Genomic DNA, 25,605 nt, shown 5'->3' on the forward strand with positions numbered 1-25,605 from the left:
CAGAATGAGCAGCACAATGCCCATTGAATTATCATGATGCTATGTAATTATTTACATCCTGTTGAATTGTGTTATTTTTTTTATAAAGTCTAACATTATCGAGTGCTATTTTTCTAATAATATGTTACAAAAAAATCTTATTTTGGGGGGGGGGGGGGGGGGTACACACTGAAATGGATTAATGGCAAACTCGTGTCTCAAGGCACCACTGTATTTAAATATAGAGCTATTGTTCTTATGTTAAGAAGAATAAAATGCTTGTTAAATATGGAAAAAGTGAAGTAATTTTTCAATATTGGTCCAGATTTTCTGCCAAAACGAAAATAACAAATCCATTCAGCAAGAAACATGAAGGAGACACACACACACAAAAAATTACAAGGGGCCAGATCTGGCCCCAGGGGCCTTGAGTTTAACACCTGCACTTTAGTGCAGTGCAGCCCTTTCAATGGTTTGCTCATTTCAGCCAGCGTAAGTCCCGTTTTCAAATACATCTCGCTCTTCTTCCCAGAGTCCAAACTATTATTAGCAGCGCCGGCTTTCTCCCCCCGTGCGTAAAAATAGAAATACACTTGTCCGTAACTGGCACCCATTGACACAATAGCCCCTCGTTCTGCAGGACGTAGCTCCTCCCAGTGCGTGTGCGTGTGCCTCTGTGCATGTGCGTGTGTGTGTGTGTGTGTGCGTGCGTGGCGGGTGGCTGACAGCTGGGCTCGCCTGCGCTCCAGCTCCACTCTGCTAAGAAGCTTCATCCCCAAATAGGATGACCGTCGGGCGGTTGTCGTGGACGAGCCTGCGCGCACCTCCGTGACCGTCGCCACAACCGAGACTCCCGCTTCACTATCCCCGTGGGACACTTCTAGAGCCTCCTTATCACATCAGCGTGTTCCCACCCCCCCACCCCCCCAGCCCCCTTTTCTTTCTCGTTCTCTCGTGTGGATTTTGAGATGGATATTCTGATTTGAGCGCCCCGCACACACACACGCACACACGCGCGCACACAAAAAGAAGACGCGCAAGAGAAAAGTAGCGCTCGTATTGTTGTGAGTCGTTGCGTTAAGAATCACATTTTATGGATTACTAATAGACAAGAGTCGAGCACCCGCTACGATATTTGGCCATTCATGAGCTGAAGGTAAGATTTCATTATATTTGTTGAACTTCAACGCGTGTTTATTGCCTTTTTTTTTGTTTTTTTTTGGTGTGTTGTTTAAATGGCTCTTTTCGCTGCCTAAGGGAGGAGGCTTGGTTTCTGTGTAGCCCGGCGTCAAGTGCAGCGACAAGCGAGGCTCACTTTCCACTTTAACAACTCTTTTCACCTATTTTTAAAGTGATTCGAAAGTTTGGAAAGCACATTTTAAAGCCCAATGCTGACGATGTTGTGTTTTCCTCCTACCAGTACATTTATTGTAGCGCACATATGCGTGCGTAATCCTTTTCATGCTGTTTATCCATAATGGAATAAAGTGTCAGCTTGGGGGTACTACAGTATTGCAGGTAGCATTTGCGTTTAAAAAAAACAAAACAAAACAGTAGTGAGGTGTCATCTTTACTCTAAAAATATGTAACAAGGGGAACTTTTAAACATGCTCTTCAACAAATGAGATTTATTGTTTCCCGCTGGTTTAAGCTCCCTTATAAATCCTAACAAGTCTCATCAAGATTGATAATAAAAATGTTTAATGAGTCGAACACATGGTTCCTTTATTGGATACGGTACAATTCAAAATAACAGTAGTGATTTACATGCATGCATGAAGAGGATGTGTCCAATGCCATGTATTGGGATTGCTTAAGTTACTTGTAATATGAAGCTATTGATTATGTATTGGTCATAGCTGGGTTAAAGTGTGGCAGCAGGCTTTGGCTGCTCACTCAGACTGGGGTGTGTTCAGGGACAGCTTGTGCATGCTGCAGGGAAACCATTAGTGGTCACTATTGCTCTAGTCCAACATCAATGTTGCAATTTCTAACCAAATTTCATCTGTTAAAAAGTTGTTGTTTTCATGCTGTTTCCTGTTGCTTTTTTAAACAAGCATGGAGAGGAGAAGAAGGTCTCAACAAGCCACAAGCACAAGGTTCGAATGACAACACCCGGGCGCTCCCAGTGGTTTTCTTCTCTCTCTGCTACATAGTGATGATAAACATATAGCAGTGACATGATTTTATTTTCTGTGTATTGGGAACAACCTTAAAGGTGTGGTAGTTTTGCTGTTTATTTTTTTTTTTTACTGATGCGACTCTATTTCTGTTGGCATTGAACTACATCGATCTCCATTGTGAAATTGCAATTTAAAAATGTTTTTGCCCTCAAGGCACACAAATGTCCTGGAGGCATTTTAGAGAAGGGCTGTATAAATATGGCCACTCCGTCTTCCAGAGGCTCCCAAAAAGCTCAAACCAGTGCTTATGCGCCTTGTAACAATTCATACAATTCATTGACATGTTGTATTGCGGATAGATGCATTACAGTAATACTACTTTGGAATCCAGCAGTAGAGCTGTATGTTGGAGCGTTGCTCTGTGGAGCGTTTGATTCACCGATCCTCTAACAATAGCAATCGTGTGTGACTGATGTGTATTCGTCACACTGTGCATGTGTGTCTATCTGTGTGTGTGTGTGTGTGTGTGTGTGTGTGAGCGAGAGAGAGAGAGAGAGAAACAGAGAGAGAGAGAGAGATAAAGAAAGAGGAAGAGGGGACAAACAGGAGAGAGTTGGTGTTTCAATGTGCCACTTGAGGAAAGACGCTGCCTGAATACAGTGGCTTTGAATAATTGATAAATGGCTTTGCTTCGTTTCCAATGAATTGGCCTCCTTCTCTAAACAATGAGGCCAGTCAAGCTGCTGTTAACTGTCACTGCTCATTCAATGAGCGTCAAAACCAATGCATTCAATAGTAGGTGCGTTTATGTGTATTTCATAGAAGCCATGTTTTATTAATGCACACCCTCGGTGTGTGGGCTTGCTGGGGGTTTTCGATACAATTGTATAGCATCAAACCCTTTGTACTCGTTGGATTGATTTGAGATTATACCTCACATTATCCATCCAGCGGCACGGTGCTCGACTGGTTAGAGCGTCTGCCTCACAGTTCTGAGGACCGGGGTTCAATCGCCGGCCCCACCTGTGTGGAGTTTGCATGTTCTCCCCGTGCCTGCGTGGGTTTTCTCTGGGCACTCCGGTTTCCTCCCACATCCCCAAAACATGCATGGTAGGTTAATGGACAACTCTAAATTGCCCGTAGGTGTGAATGTGAGTGCGAATGGTTGTTTGTTTGTATGTGCCCTGCGATTGGCTGGCAACCAGTTCAGGGTGTACCCCGCCTCCTGCCCGATGATAGCTGGGATAGGCTCCAGCACGCCCGCAACCCTAGGGAAGAGAAGTGGCTCAGAAAATGGATGGATGGATGGATTATCCATCCATCCATTTCCTATAGTGCTTGACCTAAGAGAGCGGTAGCCTACTTCTGCTGACTTTGAGAGAAGAGGCGTACACCCTGGAATGGACGCAGGCCAACTGCAGGGCACATATACTGTAGACAAACAATCACACTCACTTTCGCACCTAAGGACAATTTAGAGTCTTCAATGAACCTGGGACCTTTCAACTTTGAGGCAGACGTGCTAACCATAATTTCAGCCATGCTGCCCCATGTTGTAATCTTGTAAATGTATTTTTAAACAATTCAACTACACCAAGTGTGCTATTTATGTTTTAGTTGCCTTTCTACCTTTACAGTGACTCTTAAATAGATAAAGGAGTGGTGTGCAAAGCAGGGAGCATTGATTCCCAGGTATTGATCTCCATCGTCGGAGACGGTTTAAAATATTGTCCTGGACCAGCCAGGACATCTCTCGGGCTGACTGACCACTAGCATTACACGAGTGTTGTATACGGAACAGGGTTGAAAATAAAATGCCCATTTTCCACTGCATGCTACCGCTACTGTGTTAATACCTTTCCATTGGCGAAACCAGATACTGGACGACCAGTTACTGCAAGGTAGTATTTCTAGTTCAAAGCATGCTGAGTGGATATTGTATGTGTCACTGCTTGGTTGTGCCGATTGGTCATCGTTGTACCATTCATTATAACATTTGAGAATACATGACAAGAAAGGCAGAAATGATGATGTTAACATTATAACATTTGAGAATACATGACAAGAAAGGCAGAAATGATGATGTTAACTTACCTTGTTGCTGCAGTATTACACTCTTTAGTCTCCATTTTCCGACCGATGCGTTCAATGTGGCGTGGTTTCAACAGACCCCCTCAAACCGAGGCGAGTACAGCTGAGTTGGTGCACTGTGCTCTGAAGAAGTAGCAATAGTGCCTGAAAAATAAACGAATCTTGATAATTGGCTCAAATAAAGCCTCTTGTTTGTTCCTCGCTCCTATTTGAACCCATTTCACAATCTCCAAAATTGCCGCAACATTTACGCTGACTCAGCAGTTAATGTCAAAACTACCTTAATAGCAGGACTCGGAATAAGGTATAATCATAAAATTATAGTGTGTTTCTGCACATTTCTTTCTTAGAAATACACACTGGCATCATGAAAGATGCTTTCAACGTTTTCCAAAATCAAAGATGTCATAAGGCACATTTAATGATTTTAGCTAAGGTCACCGAGAGTGTGCTGTGATTCAAACAAGCAACTGCAAATTACACCTGTTAGGCCTATTTGTAGATTTTCTTATTTGTTTGATGCATTTGATTTAGTTGCTCTTCTCCCCAAAACATCCTATTCACAGAACATTGCCTCTGTGAGAGTGCTGGGAAAGAATAGATTCCGCCATACAGTGGCTTTATTCACCACATGGTTCACTAGCATTGTAATCAATTGCTAATCACTGGCTGTGAAATGTTATCTATCTTACACAAAAACACACACATGCACACATGACGTTCCACATTCTAAGCTTCATTGTGCCGTTCCAAGCGGCTTTAATGAATACAAGTCCATGTCGAAAAACAATGGGCATCCTTGTTACATTAGCATAAGTGATTGAACGTGTCGCGTATGCCAAAAATGCCAGAAGCACGAAGGACACGGCAAAAACACTCTCACACTGCAAGTTAATGACAGAATTGGCTCTGTGTCTTGTTGGTGTTTTGTCTGATGGTCCTTGGCAAGGCATTGTTGTTTTGAAACAAAGTGAATCAGAAAGCTAGCCCATTGACGTTTTTTATAGACGTTTTATAGGCCAAACTTGGCCAAATGGGCTCTGGATGAAAAAGCATCAAACATCCTGGAGCAACATCCTGGAGCATTTACAATCAGCTTAAAATATCATGGAATTGCTGTTGTTGTTTTTAATGCTCACCGTAGTCCATGGAACATGTCAAAATGCTTTTGTCACAGCTGAGTTGGGTTGCCTGTCATTAGTCAAATGGAACGGAGAGGGGGATGCATTAGCAGAGATAATCCAAAAGCAGTAGCAGCAGGGCTTTGTGTCATCACTTGACAGTAGATGGATGAAGTCTCGCACTATACATTAGAGCAGCGGTCCGGGCTGCAAAGAGAAACTTAACAAAAAACATTTTACAGAGCATCAGAGTCTGAAACAAGTTTTATTTTGAAAATCAGGTACATCTGCGTGTGCCCCTGTATGAACTCCTTCATCTCAGTCATGTTGTACTGTGGTTAAAAAGCACTGCGTACACTTTTCGACAAATCTGCTAGAAAAACCACTGGATACCTTGTTGCCATTTCCAACATACTATTTTTGTGAAGCTTCGAAGTATTCTCCCCACCGACACGCCTTCCCATGAGGAAGCAGAGTCTGGGTTCACTGAGGTTCACTCACTGAGGTTCACTCTCCTATCTCTGGGTTTGAGGTCACCGAGGTAGTTAAAAAGCTCCTCGGTGGCAGGGCCCCGGGGGTGGATAAGATTCGCCCGGAGTTCCTAAAGGCTCTGGATGTTGTGGGGCTGTGCTGGTTGACACGCCTCTGCAACATCGTGTGGACATCGGGGACAGTGCCTCTGGATTGGCAGACTGGGGTGGTGGTCCCCCTTTTTAAGAAGGGGGACCGGAGGGTGTGTTCCAACTGCAGGGGGATCACACTCCTCAGCCTTCCTGGTAAGGTCTATTCAGGGGTGCTGGAGAGGAGGGTCTGTCGGGAAGTCAAATCTTAGATTCAGGAGGAGCAGTGTGGTTTTCGTCCTGGCCGTGGAACAGTGGACCAGCTCTACACCCTCGGCAGGGTCCTCGAGGGTGCATGGGAGTTTGCCCAACCAGTCTACATGTGTTTTGTGGATTTGGAGAAGGCGTTCGACCGTGTCCCTCGGGTAGTCCTGTGGAGGGTGCTTCGGATGTGTAGGGTACCGAACCCCCTGATACGGGCTGTTCGGTCCCTGTACAACCGGAGTCAGAGTTTGGTACGCATATCCGGCAGTAAGTCGGACTCGTTCCCGGTGAGGGTTGGACTCCGCCAAGGATGCCCTTTGTCACCGATTCTGTTCATAACTTTTATGGACAGAATGTCTAGGCGCAGCCGAGGCGTAGAGGGGGTCCGGTTTGGTGGCCTCAGTATTGCATCTCTGCTTTTTGCAGATGATCTGGTTCTGTTGGCCTCATCAAGCCGTGACCTCCAACTCTCACTGGAGCAGTTCGCAGCCGAGTGTGAAGCAGCTGGGATGAGAATCAGCACCTCCAAATCTGAGACCATGGTCCTCAGTCGAAAAAGGGTGGCATGCCCTCTCCAGGTCGGGGATGAGATCCTGCCCCAAGTGGAGGAGTTCAATTATATTGGGGTCTTGTTCATGAGTGAGGGAAGAATGGAACGGGAGATCGACAGGCGGATCGGTGCAGCGTCTGCAGTGATGCGGACTTTGTATCGGTCCGTTGTGGTAAAGAAGGAGCTAAGCCGAAAGGCGAAGCTCTCAATTTACCGGTCGATCTAAGTTCCTACCCTCACCTATGGTCACGAGCTGTGGGTTGTGACCGAAAGAACAAGATCCCGGATACAAACGGCCAAAATGAGTTTCCTCTGCAGGGTGTCCGGGCTCTCCCTTAGAGAGAGGGTGAGAAGCTCGGTCATCCGGGAGGATGTCAGAGTAGAGTCGCTGCTCCTCCACATCGAGAGGAGCCAGATGAGGTGGCTGGGGCATCTGATTCGGATGCCTCCCGGACGCCTCCCTGGTGAGGTGTTCCGGACACGTCCCACCGGGAGGAGACCCCGGGGACGACCCAGGACACGCTGGAGAGACTACGTCCTTCGGCTGGCCTGGGAACGCCACGGGATCCCCCCGGAAGAGCTGGATGAAGTGGCTGGGGAGAGGGAAGTCTGGGCGTCCCTGCTCAAGCTACTGCCCCCGCGACCCGACCCCGGATAAGCGGTAGAAAATGGATGGATGAATATTTTTGTGAAGCATAGTAGACTGCACGAGTGAAATGCTTCAGGTGTCATTGTCTCCCATGACCTCAAGATGGGACCAGCTCGTTGAAGTGCATTTACAACAACTCCATTCAGCATAATGGTGAGCTGTATTTTTAGTAGTTTTTATTTGTTTCAAAATATTGTTTTAGCTGAAACCAGTCTGTGGTGCAAAAAAGGTTTGGGACCGCTCCATTAGACTTAGTCTACAAAGCATTGAAAGCAGTCCAATGTGGTTCACTTACGCTGTTGTTCTTTCCACCAAACGGGGCAGTTTAGGTCAGCTTGCTCGTCTTATGCAAGCTGAATGGTGAGCCCTGCTGCAGCTACATAAATAGCGTGACTTCATACGACTACAAAACTGTGTCAACTTGCCAATGAATGTAACATGGTACTGTGCTAAGAGATGACAATAGCCTTAAACAATGAACACATAAGACCCTGAATCCACTCTCTGTTGTTATCCACTGTTCTCTTTCTAAGGAGGTTTTTGTTTCCCTTATATACTACCTCAGGGATTCCCGAAGTGTAGCACGCCTGGTACAATAATTACACATTTACATTGGGGTTTTCCCAAGTGTGATTTGTTAAGAAAAATATATGAATGTTAAACAAGGATTTCCTCTATAAGATTTACACTAAAACCATATAATTCATTCATTAATTCATTCATTTTCTGTACCGCTTATCCTCACTAGGGTCGCGGGTGTGCTGGAGCGCGGGGTACACCCTGAACTGGTCGGCAGCCAATCACAGGGCACACATAAACAATCAACCATTTGCACTCACAGTCACACCTACGGGCAATTTAGAGTAATCAATTAACCTACCATGCATGTTTTTGGGATGTGGGAGGAAACTGGAGAACCCGGAGAAAACCCATGCAGGCACGGGGAGAACATGCAAACTCGACACAGGCGAGGTTGGATTTGAGCCCCGGTCCTAAGAACTGTGAGGCAGATGTGCCAACCAGTTGTCCACCATGCCGCCTAAAACCATATAATTTAATAAGAAAAATAATAGTACCCAACAACTGCAAGTCAGTCTTGCCAAATGTCCTTTGACTGTTATTTTGGATGGTGTGTTGTAGGGGGGTGGGGTGGGGGGAAAAAAAACAACAACGAAAAACTTGGCTAAATTGACTTCAAAAATAGGTCAATGCAAAATTTCTGCCCTTAAGCTCCTGCAGGACAAAAAACATAAAAAAAAAAAAAAAAAAAAAAAAGTTCCGCCCCGGAACCATGTTTGTGCTGCCGGAACCCATGTTTCACACGGACATTTATTGCAGACGGATGCAGTGTTGGGCCAATGATAAACCATGCCAGAATGATAAACCATGTTATATTTTATTTGGTATCAGGAGAAATATACAGATCCCAGAAGAAAAAAACAAAGCAAAAAGCAAAACTTGTTTTGAAAAATCTCAGTCATTTTTTTTTTTTTTTTTAAATAAGCAAAGTAGGAAAATATTGATTCAAATCGTCGATCTGTTATCTGTGTAAAAAAAAATCAAAGATTTTGTTTCAAAGCAATGTCGCCCAGCTTGAGCCAGACGTGTGATTCACTGCCAGTCAGAGCGTATCCCACCTCTCACCATGTCTGCTGGAATAGGCTCCAGCCCCCAATGATGCTCCACGGGATAAGCCATATAGAAAATGGATGGATGGATGAATGGTAGTAACGGTCTTTATAAGATATACCTCAAGTGGTCACCTCGGCAGGCCAGGGTGTGGTCTTATGTTCATCTTGTGATTTCGCAGGCTTACACTGGCACAAAGCACCAAAGGTGCCTCATTGCAGCGGTGTTGGGTCTCCAGGCTCATTGTGCGTGTTGCGTGTGACTGTGCATACATGTTTGCACAGTGTTGTTAGAGTGTACCCGTCCCTCCTCCCCAGGCTCGAGCGATTGGCACCTCATCTCTCATCTATTAATCATAGAGAGCGCTTGCTCTCTCTCGTTCCGTTGCCATAGTTTCAGGACCTGTGACAGTGTTGGGGGGGCCTGGGGGCCTCGAGAGAGAGGAAGAGAAATTCAAGGAAAGAGGTGTGACCGGAGAGGAGAGGAGGAAATGATAAGTGAGGGGAAGGCAGAACAATTGGAATGGACCGAGAAGAGAGGGAAGAGAAGTGCAAATGGCAGTCAAACACCCAGAGCGGGTCCTCGCACTATGCATGAGTGTGCTTCAAGAACCAAAATGGATTCCATTTTTATCTCAGCGGTGAACCCTCAATCTCTTCTTCTGCGTGTGCATCTTTTCATGCCCTCCCTTACAAATATACACCCCACTGCTGCTTTGCTTTTTTGCCTCTGAATATTTTCACAGTTAGGCTTATAGATAGTGTTTGGAGGGCTCCTCATCGAGCGCTGCTGCTCCACCAGTGTGTTTTGGCACATTTAATGCCGCCATGTTTACGCCGAGGGAGATAGATGACCGGCCCCGGCCTCCTGTTTCATGCTCAGCTGAGTGTTTTGTAGATCAGGCTGAAATCACATGATGGATTAGAAATAAAGCTGAAGGAGCTTCCACTGCTAGGAGTATCTGTATCTGTCTCATAATACACTACCACCCAACTTACATTTCAGTCAGTTGGTCAGTCACTTGGTCATTGATCTGTCGGTTTAGTCATCCTTCCATCCAGCCATCTATCTCGTTTAGTCATCCTTCCAACCAGCCACCAACCTAGCTATGTAGTCATCTCGCTAGCTATCATCTACCTATCTTCTGACACACCTATCCCAATCAACAATACATCCATCCATCTATCTCTTGGTCCGACTATTCCTATTCTATTATTCTAGCCATTTACCTGACTCCTGCGTTACTGTATTTAGATTCAGAATGTGCTGAATTAATACTGAACGTTATTTTGCTCTCGGCTATTTGTTTACCTCTATCACCCTGATTATGATTGTGGCTGGGTGCATTAGAGGCCAACTTGTATCATATCTTTTCATTTCTGTCATCCCATTTGTCCATCAATCGATCAATTAATTCATCCTTCCACCCATTAATCTATCTAGCTGTCAAGTCATCTAGCTGTCTAGCCACCTATCTAGCTTCCGACATGCCCATCCCGACCAGCCATTCATCCTTGATACATCTGTCTGTCCGTCTATCTATCCCATCTCACATCTGTCCATTTCTACTGTTCTAAAATTCTACTTTACTACTGTTTTTAGATTCATCCCCCTTTATATGCTCAATGAATACTGAACAACACGTTACTTACTCATGTTTTAGCGCTAGGCTTTTTGTTTCCCACCGTTATGATGCTGATTATGATTGTGGGTGGGTGCATTTGAGGGTTAACTTGTATCAAATGACACTGTCTAGCTATTCATCTGTCTGTCTGTTCATCCATCCATTGGACAGGCATTTGTTGGTCTGTCTGTCCGTCTAGCTATCCACTTATCCACATCGTCAACTCCCTCATCCCACATCCATCTAGTCTACCTCTGTTCTCTTACTGTATGTGTTATTTGCAGAAGCCCTGCTTGAGCTTTGGCTCGAGGCTTTTCTTTTGGGTTCAAACGCAACCTAATGTGGCAGTTGCGCTATTACCACATCTCATTGTGTCGTGCCCGGCTTGTGCACTTCTCCGGTGGGAGCGTTCATGCCGGAGCCAACTGGCACACAGTGCTGTGGCTCTCAGGTAAACACATGCATGTTAAGTGTGTGAGTTTTCACAAGCCGAAGCCATCCTCTTGCAGTGATTCCTATCCACTGTATGTATGGCACATAGGTATCCAGTTTCATTTACTGTAATTGCTCAGAAAATGATTTAAATTGATTTAATACAAATAAGGTAGCCCTGCGATTGGCTGGCAACCAGTTCAGGGCGTACCCTGCCTCCTGCCCGACGATAGCTGGGATAGGCTCCAGCACGCCCGTGACCTTCGTGACGAGAAGCGGCTCAGACAATGGATGGATGGATAAAGAATTTATTCAAAATGTATTTGTATTTTGTATTTGTATCGTTTTTGTATTTGTATCGTAGTTCATCTATCTATGCCTGCGGCACATAGTGACAGGTAGAACAATTGACAGTTCCACTAAATGCCAGAAAGTACAGAATTAATCTTTTTGTGAAATTCAGTTGCCGTTTTGTTTGTTTCAAATGTAAAATATATACCTCGGCTTAGTACATTTTGGGAAACACGGCTGTAGAATGTCACGAAAGCTTGTCAATGTGAGCGTAAAGGCCCGGTGAGCAGTAACCCAAGAATGCCTTATTGTCTGTGTAATTCTGCACCCTCCACGTATGAACCCTCTGCAAGGAGGGGATTGCCATTAGACGAAGTGAGAGGGTATGCTAGCTCATCGTACTGATGGCACCGAGGTGCTCTTTTACCTTTTGAAGTGATGAGAGTGCAGGTGACATCAGAGCGGTCGCATTCTCAGGTGCGGCAGGTGAATTAATCCTGGAGGGGTGTATGTTTTGAGAGTGGACACAGGCAGGCATGCATGCATGAGTGTGTGTGTAAGCTTCAGTCATCAAAGCAGAGGAAAGCCAACGTGTAAGGTGATCTGTATGCTTACGGCACAACAGCAGTCATACTCTCTCACAGGTTATAATCCACACTGCTGCCTTGCACATGTGAACTCGACAAGGAAGGTTTTGTCTCATTATTCATGCACTCTGAATTCCCTCCACGGTGTTTCTGCTGCCGTTATCACTCAGCGGTAATCAAGGCGCTCCCAAACCCGCTGCAGTCGGCCTTGAACCGGACGGGACCTCGTCAGATGACATCCTAGCCGCCGGGTCATTTGTAACAAGCATCCCTGTGCTCATCTATCGCCCTAATGATGATGACAGATTGCTTGCCATTGGCCTTGGGCTAATATTAATCACTTCCAGGGGGAGAGTAAAAGCGCTGCAATGATCTGTACTTAGTTGAAGATTCCCTACATGGAGTGAACATCAATCTATTCATTTTCTATACTGCTTATCCTTGCAGGTGAGCTGGAGCCTATTCCAGCTGACTTTGGACTGGTCCCCAGCCAATTGCAGGACATATTCATACAACTATTCACAGTCACATTCATATCTGTGGGTAATTTAGAGTCTTTAATGAAACTCACAAGCATGTTTTTGGAATGGGGAGGAAGCTAGATTATATGGAGAAAACTAATGCATGGTGAGAGTCCAGGTGGAGACTCGAACCCGGAGACTTGAAACCAGAGCAACTCGACTGTGACGCAGATGTGCTAACCACTATGTAGAACAATCACACCAATCACATAATCATAAAACAAAACTGATCTGAATCAAGACGGCCTAGCTATTAAGCTAAAAATGAGTACAGATTTGTTTCACTTAATCAATTAAATGAATCAGTCATGAATTAGACTCAAAATGCACTCCCTCAACCTTCATTCTTCATATTTTCGAGATATTTTGGCCTCTTGGGGAAGTTTGGGGAAGGCCCTTTTTTGCTCCAGCATGACTTTGCCCCAGTGTACAAAGCTATAAAGGTTCATTAAGACATGCTTGGATACGTTCACACAACTTATCTGGGAAGATTTAAAAGTTAAACAAAAAATAAAAATCTACTTCACATTTACAACATGGATCCTAACACTTTTGTATATACTGTATATTAGACATAATAGGGCTTTTAATACTGTGGTCACTAATAATATCAGAAAACCTTACACAGGGTCATATTACTTCAATTGATATATTCATGGTGGCGCTTAAAGCAAACAGAAAAATATAGACTACATGTGTTCCTGCGTCTCAAACCTTGTTAGGAAATCAGGCCTGTCTCTTCCTCTCTTGGTCAGAGTGGCTGGGGGACTACAAGTGAGTCCCCGGAGGATCCTCTATTTCACAATCCAATCAGGCAGAAGTCGGAACAATATTACCTCTGTGTGTGCGCGTACATTTATTACATAGTTAATGAACAAATTGCAGCCATGTGGCACGGTCTGGTGGCGTAGCTGGTAGAAACGCTCGGGCGCACACTGCCAACAGCCCCTCATCTCCCCATCTCATTTGCCGCCACCCCCTTCCACATCCCGTCACCACAGTGCCCACACATGCACACACACACACTGGCCGCGACCACAAGGCCCCTAGTGTTCCCGGCCCGTCTGTCCATCGGCTCATGCGGAGTGCCGGGCTGGGAGTACTTATCATCACTCTGCTGACTGGAGGCCTCACAAAGACTTACTCACATCTCAAATACACACACACACGCGCGCAAGCACGCAGTCATAAGCACATTGCACTTAGTACTGATCTGCCTGGTGGCTGGTGTGACAGTCGGGAAAATCCTGCATCTCTCCGACTAAACACTTTTGTCTTGTTTGTTTAAATATGCTTTGTAGAAAGATAAACAAACTGTCACCTGGATTATGTTCTGTGCCAGCTTTTTATTTTCAAAAGCAGGATGTGTGTGTGACGTTGCTCTTCATTCTCAGAGGCCTGATGATCGACACACAAAAAAAAAGATGACAAGCACAGGAAATATCTTCTGCATGATTTTTTTTTTGCCATCTGGGAGCAGAATATAAAACACTTAAATTAAGGTGACAAAGCTTTAGCATTGCTAAACAAACAAAAAAATATTCAGAACACAACGGACACATTTACACAACAAACACACATCCTGCAGTAATTTCTGAACCTCAAGAAAAATCAAAGCAAATCTCCAAAAAGAAGATAGAGACCTCAAGTCTTGAATTTTAGATTAGCATTAACACATATATGTGTGCGTGTGTGTTAGCAGGATACACAAAAATAGGACTCCCACTAGATTTTTGTGTGGTCAAGGAAGATACGTTTGATTATATGTGGCCTGCAATTGGCTGCTCACCAGTCCAGGGTGTTTCTCGGCTTTCACCTAAAGTTTAGCTGGTATAGGCTAAAACTCACCCTTACCCCTAATGAGGACATTAGGGATTAGGGAAATGGATGAATGGGCGGATACAATTCAGAAACCATGGACTGTTCTTTCTGTCATTCATTACCTTGGCCTTTAGCAAACAAGTTATTGTACACTACTGCCTCCTGCAGGACTGGAGTGGAACAGCATTATTTACAATTTACGACCTTTAGACCTGGTTTGGATTAAGGAAGTCTATTTAGAATTGCTGAAATTTTTATTAAATAGATTGCTTGTACTCAATGTTTTTGACATTTAGCAAACACCAATGTAAATCTCTTTGGCATTTTTATTTGTGATACACAAGGAGTGGAACAATATCATTTGCAATTTACAACTTTTTGACTTTTGTTGGGGCGGGGGTGGATTTATGACCATTTTGTGTGTCATTGTAAAATATCTGATTGATGTTGTTTTTCTCCTTGATTGGTTTGGCAAATGGCAAATATTTAGCAATGTTGAATACTGCCTCCTGCAGGACTGGAGTAGAACAGTATCGAAGTGGAAATTATTTGCAGACTTTTGGACATTCTCCTGAGACAAATTTAGGAAAATGTTACTTATCTTGGCATGGACCATCCTCTTTCTTCTTTATTTTTAATCTGTTTTGCAAACACTTTGTAATGTGCAATACCACCCCCTGCAGGAGTGGAATGGAATATTACTGACCACAACTTCTGACTGTTCCACTTTTCTGGCTCACAGTTAAGGTGATCATCCATTGAATTTGGAGGTGACAAAGGTTCATGTCTTGTCAGAGGCCTGTACTATCTCGCTGTTCTTGAAGCAGTGAACACATTTATTGTATTACATTAATGGAAGCCATAGAGATCAGTGCTAAATCTAATTAATTCAATGGGACTTTTAAGCATCACATCTCAGGGAAGGCTGGGAAATAATAGATCTATGACAGACAGCACTGATGAAGATAGAGCAATCAAGCAAGAGCAAGCAGACTGCCAGGTGTTATAAGAGCTGCAGGAATGGGAAGTAATCAGGAAGATGTAGAGAGAAGCGAGAGAAGGAAGCCAGCCTTTCAGAGCCTCTAATAGAAAGTGTCTGGACAGTTGGCGAAGGAGACAGGAAGTGAGGGGCTGATGCTCCGACAGTGAGGGTGATTAAGCCAAGATAAATAACGTTCTACCTCAGAGCGGCCCTTCTTTAATGCACACAAAAGCCGCACCGCATGCGTGTGGGTCGTGAGGCGAGATGCTTGACAGGCAGGAAAGAGTGACAAGCTGCGAGTCAGGCGGGCAGAAAAGAGAAGTAGTGCCTCGCATGATAATGTATTCATTCATCGCCCCGCTTTTGATAATGTTCGCAGCATGCTTGGCTTGACTCATTCATCAGTGTCTACCGGGGGCCCTTTCAGCTTATTTGTGAACAAGCCTCTTTGCTGGGCTTTTTAAATTTGCTCCACTGGATTATTAGGGAGGCCAGTGGTCAGCGAAGGTGTGTGAACATTTGATTCTGATGTGTGTGTTTGCATACTGTGTGTGTGTGTGTGTGTGTGTGTGTGGAAAGACTATGAATTCTGCTGTGTGGTTTGCTTGGCTACAGAAACTGCATTCAGAATTAGTGCATGGTCTTGTCTGTTTCACTGAAAGCTTCATTTCACGTAAGAATATAAATTTTATATATTAATTTTTCAAATGTACTGATTGTTAGATCACACTGCAATTGAACCCTTGACTTTTTAATTGAGTTGGGAGGCTTAGGCATGACTCACCACCCAACACCTCTGAAGAGCTTGATGTGACAACATGATTAAACATTGGCGGGAGATTATTCTCTTTTTGGGGGCTATTAGCGGGATTTATGAACTTTTCTCACGATGCAACCCTGTTTGTAACATTATTTGAAGCAGCAAAATAAAACAAAATGGCCAAGAAATCAAATACCTTTGCCCTCTTCTGTATGTCTCATCTTTCCAATCTTTCTTCCCTGTCTTCAGTCCTACTCTGATTGTGCGAAAGAACACGTGATCTCACACACCGAGCATGAGATGTGGTAACGCTAGCTCACCTGGTAACCAGATAGGAACACATTACAACATCGCAGGCTATCGAGACTCAGCATTTGTTAATCATTTACACGATTTGACCGACTATGTTTCTTTGCCTTTGGATCAAGGTGGCATTCAGAAATGGTTGCGGGCTTCTGGGCGCAAGTGTTATCTCTTCCACAGTGACTGGAACAATGGCAGGGCGGACCGCCACCAATTGAAAGAGTCCTTCTTCCCAGCATTGCAGCAACTATAATGAAATTCGAGCGGAGACATCCAGCAGGAAGCTATGGTGTTTGTAAAAGACTCCTAGAATAGAACTCTGTTTAGTGAAAAGCTCAGTTAAGGTGAACTGTTAAGAAAAGTCAAAAGGTAGAGCGCCAGTTTCAGCTATCAGTAGCGTGCACTCCCCACAAGAATGGTACTGTCAATGTCAAATAATTCCTTTTATTATGACCATGCATGTTAGATGAATTGAAGACTCTAAAATTTTAATGTGAGTGTGAATTGTTGTCTGTCCATGCGATATATGTCCTGTGATTGGCTAGTAACCAGTCCAGGGTGACCTACGCCTCTCATCCAAAGTGAGCTGGGATTGGTTCCAGCTCACCCACGACCCTAATAAGCGAAAGAAAGATGGATGGATGAACCCACACAAAAGACAAGGTATCATATAAAGCACAACAAGCATAACTGGTAACACAACCCACAATAGGTGCTTCACAGAGGATGGGACTGACAGGACTATACCATTTTTGGGTCTGGGGCGAGGTTAATGCTTTTACTGTGACTCAAATACCTTCATTTAACAAGCGTGAAAAGAAAAAAATCGTGTATATGTTTGTTAGTTAGCAGTATATGTTTGTTAGTTAGCAGGCTGCTTTCCGGGTCATTGAGAATGAAGTAAAATGTTAGGATTAGAAGAGATGCAACCGTTTATGCTAAAATGCAATGGCTTCTTGCTCAGACCATGCGTCAGTTGTGTTTATGGCGATGAAAACAATATCACTCGTCTTTGCACTCAAGCGCTTAGTGGCGTAATTGTTGTAAATTTGTCATCAGATGTTCAGTTACGTTCACTAATGTTCCACTCCAGTCCTGCAGGTGGCAGACTGCCAAACAACTGAAAGAGAGTAAGACATATGAGCAATTCCATCCATTCATTTTCTATTGCACTTGTCCTCATTTAGTGCCTTAAGTACATAGCTGGAGTCCATTCCAAGTGACTTTGGGTACACCCTGGACTGGTCGCCAGTCAGTCGCAGGGAACATATTGACAAAGACCCATTTTGTTCTACCATATTAGAGATTCACAATGATAAATAAAATATACAACAAATCTGGGTCTGATACAATAGTTTTAGCACATATTGATCACCTTGGCCAGGTTTCACGGAAATGGATGAACTAGTTTTGGAGCTACGCCAGAAACTAACTAAAACATAACCTCTCTCGCGAGGTAATATTAGTGTTGCTGTTTTTAGAAATGAACCAACTGTCTCTAAGCACCATCCCGAGCTCCTGCTGCACATTTACAGTACGTTACATCAGCACACAAGCAAGCGAGGAGAGGGGGTGGCATGGGGAGAAGAGACTGGAGGTACAGCTCTGACCTAGATAACTGAAAGTCAGGAGCAGCATTTTTGTCCTATTGTCATCATTTAAATGAGGAACTTGAATTTAAAGTGACTTAAGTCACAAGATGAACTTCCTACACTTCCTACAGACTCTATCTAGAACTGGGGCGGGAAAACTTTAGTGCTCAAGAACCACATTTTATTTTTAAAATGAACAAATGGACCAGGTCATTTGGGACTAATGTGAATATACTTTTCTAAATGAGTTACATATGTCTATGTAAAATATGTAAAATACATTTTGAATAAATTCTTTATCTATCCATCCATCCATTTTCTGAGCCGCTTCTCCTCACTAGGGTAGCGGTCGTGCTGGAGCCTATCCCAGCTGTCATCGAGCAGGAGGCGGGGTACACCCTGAACTGGTTGCCAGCCAATCGCAGGGCACATACAAACAAACAACCATTTGCACTCACATTCACACCTGCAATTTAGATTCGGCAATTAACCTACCATGCATGTTTGTTTTGGGATGTGGGAGGAAACCGGAGTGCCTGGAGAAAACTCACACAGGCACAGGGAGAACATGCGAACTCCACACAGACGGGGCCGGGGATTGAACCCCAGTCCTCAGAACTGTGAGGCAGACGCTCTAACCGCTTAAATTCTTTATATTTTTGTATATTTTTATATTTTGTATTTGTTATATATTAACCTAATAAAATAAATGAATTCAATAATCAACATACTGTAATTCATTCTTGCTCATTTTTTGTTTAATCATAATTAATTATTTGATTAAATATTTAAAAAAATGATTATATATGTAAAAATTATTAATACAAAAATAATCAATTATTTAATGGTACTGATGAATACAAATACCTTTAATGAACTAATTTAGGTGAAGAAAAAAAAAGATGCTAAATTTATGCATCAAAGATGAAAGAACGGACCGGGCTGTATGTGGACCCCGGGCCATGCTTTGCCCACCCTTGCTCAAGAACAAACATGTTTGCACATGGCCACTTCATAAACTGGGACATGTGTTTGTGCTGGCGCCACTGCAGCAGTCATTTGCTTCACACATTAACAGGTGAAGGATTTAAGTGTGTGTGTGGTTGAACCAGACGGTGGTAAATGAGCAATCCCAGATAGCGCATAAAGAATGAGGAAGTAGTGCACATACCAATGATGTCATCTCACCTGACTGGAGTCTAGATCAATACTGACATTACTCTTTTTAAATACCATAAAGTAGTTTCTAATGGCGTCATGGTGGGCTCCAGCACGCCCGTGACCCTAGTGAGGATAAAGTGGGCAATTTAGAGTCTCTAATCAACCTACCACGCATGTTTTTGGGATGTGGGAGGAAACCGGAGTGCCCGGAGAAAACCCAGCCAGGCACGGGGAGAACATTCAAACTCCACACAGGCGGGGCCGGGATTTGAACCCTCGGTCCCCAGAACTGTGAGGCGGATGTGCGTTCACCGTGCTGGCCCCTGTATTTATGTTGAATACAGTTTCTGGATCAAAAGCAAAAATAAGCCCCCCGAGCCCCACCCAAAAAAAAAAAGTCTATGTGTACCCTGCCCGACTGGCGACCAGTCTCGGGTGTACCCCGCCTCTCACCCAAAGTCAGCTGGAATGGGCTGCAGCTATGTACTTAACACACTAAATGAGGACAAGCGCAATAGAAGTCTTCTACTTCACTTATTTGGCAGTCTGCCACCTGGTTGGGAAACACTGCTGTAGAAAATAGGTAGATGGATAGTTTTTCATGTTAAATGGCTCCTACCTCCAGCATCATATGTGATACAGAATTTAAGGAAGCATATGTGATACTTTTCAGTAAGGCACACTTAACTATTGCAATGCTTCCCTCCGTTTTAATACTCCAAAAGTTAATATTTCATTCTGAGGTGGTGTGATGGTTTTCGAGGGCAGACCACTGCGGGCTTGCGGCGATTTCCATTCCCACTTTGCAGCCTCTCAGTCGACTGTCTGTGTGAGGCAGCCTGCGTGGCCTCAATTACCTGCTCTCTCTACCTGGGCCACTTGCATAATAAAGCGCTACTATCGCCGCTCGGCCTACAGAAGGCAGTCAGATAGCCCCTTGGCCTGTAACACGGGGCTAATTAATGGAGTAAATGTTGCCCGAGTTGTGGCTACAGCATCAGCGGAGTACGAGGGGAGGTGCCTTAATTAATTGATTGGTTATTTTGGAATGCTCTGCTAGTCAATAGAACGGAAGAGTTGTACTTTTTAAACGGTGGAATCAAGCTCACCGGCCGTAGGATTAGTACGCACAATATAATGTCATCCAGTACAAATTGTGTATCAAGAGTAAAGCTAAGATTTCGCTTACACTATCGGAGAGTTGTTACTTTTTGGATCTGTCGACTATTTGTGAAATGACATGACCAAAATCCAAGAAAACTTTGGTTCATCGGCCGACGAAGAACCTATTCAATTGGGATTGAGATAAGAATCGATTAATAACTAATACTCGATTAATTTATCATTAAGAATTATGTTGATAAAGTGGAATTAGGCGGCATGGTGTATAAGTGGTTTGCTTATCTGCCTCTCAGTTCTGAGGCTAGGAGTTTAAATCCTTCCTGTGTGGAGTTAGCATCTTCTCCCCCTTCTTGCATTGGTTTGCTAAGGGTACCCAGGCTTCATCCCACATTCCAAAAACATACATACTGAACATGTTAGGTAAATTGAAGACTACATTTTCCATTGGTGTGAATATGGGTGTGAATGTTTGTTTATCTATGTGTGCCCTGTGACTCGCTGGCGACCAGTAATCTTGCCCAAAGTCACCTGGGATTGGCTCCAGCTCACCCGCGACCCTAAGGATGATTGGTTCCCTAAGGTACACAAAAAGCCGTATAGAAAATGTATGGAAGGAATAAATAATGATGATGAATTAACTACATACATACAGGGCAATATATCTAAATGGATATCCGAGGAATTACAGTCCATTTGCATTGGGGCAGTGACCCATCAAATCCTTCAGGTGGAGCTGTGGTGAAAAAAAATCTTGTCGTATGTGGTAGCTGGTTCAAAACAGAACATTATTATCATGAGATTGTATTTACTGTTTTGGCCAAACAAGCAAATGTCATCTCTTTTTGTAATTTTTTTTAATTGTTCCATCATTATGAAATGATACAGGCAAAATAAAATTGTGGTTGGGGATGATATTGATTCTTTGATTTTCAGGAGCTTTTTATATGCTTTAGAAATGGCTCTTCCCTGTGTGTGGATCACAGAGGAATGGATGGATGGCCAGATTAATCAGTAGACACGTTAACACAGTGTTTGCCTCGGATGCTTTTTTTCTTCTTCACACAGACCGATGACACGTTCCTCTGTTGATATCATCGGAGGGCAAAATATGGCCTGCGGGTCACATATGGCCCATGTCGTTTCTTTTTAATGCAGTTCACCCAGCATTTACAGTACATTATTGGGAATGCTGTAATATTTGTTCTTTTGTCCTAAAATACATTTTTGTATTTAAACAAACATATATATATATATATATATATATATATATATATATATATATATAGTGTGTGTGTGTGTGTGTGTGTGTGTGTGTGTGTGTGTGTGTGTGTGTGTGTGTGTGTGTGTGGTTGTGAAAGAGTAGTAACAAAACCGCATAGAGGAGGTTGGTAGGTTTGTAGCTCTCGAGTAAATAGAGCTTAAAGGAGATATATCTGTCACAGTGGGATGTATCCACAGAGAACTTAAGGGGGGAGGGAGGAGGACCTCCCAAGTGAAGTGGCTTTGGTTACCTTTTAAAATGATAGCAATCTGTCCATTGGACACATAGCGCAGCGTGTTACAATTGCAGTCATTTGTAAGGGAACAAATGGCATACTTTATTACCTGAGGGGGTGATGAAATGCTATCCTCACATGTGAACTGTAATAAGCTTTGGAAAAGCTTTAATGGCCCTGAGACATTTGCTGTTAATGCTACGTGCTGGTGCACAGAGGATGGTGGTCACACAGGTGCATAGATGCCTTTCTGCACACATTAGCATGCAGAAATGTGCACACAGATGAACTGTATATGAATATGTTGGCCTGGATTGCACTGAAAGCTGTTGGCCTGGGCACAATAGTAGCTGCATTACTTTAAACTCAGTCAATTTCACGTTGCATTGGATTCCATTACATTGTTACCCAAGAAGTAGTAACATATGTAAATGTGATTGCTCTTTGTAGGATACCAGTACATGTACTCACAGGTCTGTAAAGCTCACATTGTCTCAAGGTGAGCATATGTTGTGTGCTCGGTTGTTTATATGTTCTTCCCAGCTGTCTACTATCAGTGTTTTGGGGATACTTTGGGGGATATATCTGTCATGTGCTGTTACATCAGATACACTGTATGTGCTGGGAGTCAGGTGACTTTTTACTGTTTGCTGTCCCTATCCCCCGCAATTAGCGGTGGTCCATTGTGTATTTTTATGTCTGTATTATACTGACCCCAGGTGGCCAAGGTGCAAACACTAGAAGGAGCAGCACAATGTCCATTCAATTGAGTAAGAAAAATGGCAAAAACAAAGAGTTGACCACGTTGCTGTACATCAGAGGATATAGACTGGAAAAACTAATGCAAATGTTTTTTATATACTGTAATTATGTCATTACTTGATGAATTTACAAAGTAATATACAGTATTACAGTCTAGCGTGCTGGTTTTCTTCATTAAAACCACTTTAGAATTGTCTTCTTGGAGGCTGGTTAATGGCATTTCCATTCATTTCAATGGGGAAAGAGGATTTGCGATACGAGTGTTTTGAGTTACGAATTAATTAGTTGTTAGGAATTAAACTCGGATATCAAGGCACCACTGTATGTCTGCTTCCAGTCTGATGTCGTCATCTGAATGGCCATGAAGTTCGTTCGGAAGTCACACAGTGACTAAAGCCCGCTCATACGCTTAACAGAGACACTCATGGGAGCATTAAAACAATGTATGCTAAAACGCCATCTGCTTTCCTTCATTTTCTCTCAATGACAATATGTTTGCAATTTGAACATCAGAGCGCGGCGAGGACACTGAGTCGTGCTTTCGAGCAGGATCTTAACCGTGCGTGTTGGCAGTGCGGTTAAACGACCTGCCTCTTCTATTGCGACACGTTGAAAAGCATGACTGAGTGACTACGCCAAACTGCAGGATGTATCCGATTTTTCATGTTTCTGTTGAACCCGAGTTGTTGTGATTGTGTTGCTGCCCGCTCACCCTTCGGGCTGCCGTCACAAAGAGATATTCAACATGAGTGACTGATCAAATGTAAAGATAGGATAAAAAAAAACTTTTATGAGGTGGAACAGTAAATCACATGATATTTCCCCCATCTGTGTTTGAGCCGATAAGGCTATTGTTTGCTGTTGCGGGGCCTGAAGGTTAGCAGAGGAAATGATCAAATTATAAGTGTGCTTCCCTACGAGCCTGAAGGCCTGAGTTGTGTTCTGCAGTGTTATTTGAGTGGCTTAAACTTGAGTGGCTACTTTTACATAGACACTGATAATGTAATAATAACCTACCTTGGAAATACACCAATTTAAAACTAGTAACAAATGACCAACCAATAACCATGACCACTTTTTGGGACCTACAAAAGTTTTTTCCCACTGGATTTCATTACCTTAGTCAGCATTCATTATTCCAGGGTTTGAGTCCTGTCTGACTCAGCTGTGGTTGGCTGATCTTTTAGTCACCGTTCACACAGTGATTAAGCTCTCGTACATTCCCTCCATCCATCCATCCATTTTCTGAGCCGCTTCTCCTCACTAGGGTCGCGGGCGTGCTGGAGCCTATCCCAGCTGTCATCGGGCAGGAGGCGGGGTACACCCTGAACCGGTTGCCAGCCAATCGCAGGGCACCATTCTCTTCATATGAATCATCATACGCTGCACTGTGATTGGTTGTGATGTTACTCAATGTACAGACATTACAATTGTTACCATGTAGTGTCTTCAACTTACATGTTCCATTTGGGTCTCGTGGAGAAGCTCACAGTCATTCCATCGGCGTCCAAAGCTTTTCCCTCTGAGACTTAGTACCAAAGAAGTCCAGTCTTGGTCTAAGGCCACTGATTAATTTTCAGTTCTCACATCCATGAATTGAGGCAGATAGCAATGATGAATCTGTAGAGTTTGACCTTCACCATTGTAATTTGAGTTCTCACATAAATCTTTAAGGTTGCAGAAAATACAAAACAGCAGACATGCAGCCCATCAATGAAAAAGGAAAAACGCTCAACAGTACAATGCGGTCCAAACTAAGTCACTTTAAGTCATACATACAATAAAGTTGTATTAGTTTTAAGAGATTTACACATGAGTTAAATATCTGAATGCCCCATGATTTGTGATGGTAACGCCGTTTGGACAAACTAAATTTGGATTTGGAGAGCAATTTTTTGTTTTTTTGTTTTTGGACAAATTGGCTTGATTAGCTGCCTAAAATAATACAAATATTATTTGTCTTTATTATTATTAGTGTCAATCACTATTGTCGCTAAGCAGATCTGCAACTCCACCTGATATGTGGCACAGGAAAGCCACACCCGTTCAGGGAATATCCCTTCCTAAAACCATCAACAAAATGTACAAATTGTATTCATCTATTATATTTGGGTGAAGTAGTGGTTAGCTGGCTGCCTCACGGTCGAGAGGTTCTAAGTTCGAAGCTGGGAGTTAGCACACTTTCATGGCTTTTATCTGGGTACTCTGGCTTCCTCCCACATTCCAGAAGCATGCATGTTAGGTTCATTAAAGACAATAAATTATCCATAGGTGTTAATTTGATTGTAAATGGTGGTTTGACGATGTGTGCCCTGTAATTGACTGGTGGACTGCTGGATGTTTGCAATTTCCTGGACAAATAAACTAAGTGTTTTTTTTTTGGGGCTGAAGGCTGATTAAAATAACCTCTCAGTTGCACAGTATCTTGCTCCTGTCAGTGACCGTGTGCGTGCTTGTTCTTGTGTGTGCACATTTTTCTCTGCACTCTCGGCCACCCATGTCTGTTCTTAGGTGTGCAAACCCCCTCACCTCCCGCCTCGTGAGGTACATATTGCAGCAGCGGGAGCTAATCCGGGCATGACCAGAGAAGAGGTAGAGCGGGACCGTCAAAGTGCACACAGACCCTTCTTTATGCACACTCGAATACGTTTCCACGAAGGCCGAGGGAGGCTCTGTCAAGGTGGTTCATTGTGCATGCGGGAAGTGAGTTGTTCATATGGTAATGGCCGCTGGAGTGGGCTCCTTTAGGCCCGTTTGTTTTAGCGGGTCTCTCAGTGAGCGCGAGTGGATGGAATGTGACAGGGTGCACCGCTGTTTTACTTACTGTAGCTTAATTGAGCCTGAGAACGGAGGCAGAGTGACCGAGCGGTAGCAAATGCCGAGGGAGGAGAGAGTAGAAGCATCTCGTCGGCACAATGTGATGAATTCCTCTGAAGTGGCTAATGAGCCTGCATGTCCAAAATCCTCAGCATTCTCATTTATTTTTATTTAGGCTTCCATTTACAGTTTGTCTATTTATTGCTTGCTTTTTTTTTCCAAAAATTTTCTAGGTCAGGAAGAAGCTGAGGCTTGTCTCTGCTCATTAAGCCACATGAATGCAACAGTCTTACAGTGAGACAGTGAGAGACAATGAACATGCCTTCTCTGATTTACCATCATTTATTATGCGCAGTGTGTGCTGCTGG

The 25,605-nt window shown here is 43.6% G+C and overlaps 1 protein-coding gene across 4 annotated transcripts in view; it reads left to right on the plus strand.

The window, feature by feature from the left end:
• The first annotated feature begins 733 nt into the window (after nucleotides 1-733).
• The window catches only part of sema6a (sema domain, transmembrane domain (TM), and cytoplasmic domain, (semaphorin) 6A), a 147,821-nt gene continuing 122,949 nt past the window's right edge, over nucleotides 734-25,605 (plus strand). For all 4 annotated transcript variants that reach the window (XM_061671981.1, XM_061671983.1, XM_061671984.1 and 1 more), the window contains exon 1: nucleotides 734-1,135. The gene's annotated coding sequence lies outside the window, so the exon portion shown is untranslated. The remainder of the gene's footprint in view (nucleotides 1,136-25,605) is intronic.

This window comes from Phycodurus eques, chromosome 3 (genome assembly GCF_024500275.1).
Source record: "Phycodurus eques isolate BA_2022a chromosome 3, UOR_Pequ_1.1, whole genome shotgun sequence".
NCBI lineage: Eukaryota > Metazoa > Chordata > Actinopteri > Syngnathiformes > Syngnathidae > Phycodurus > Phycodurus eques.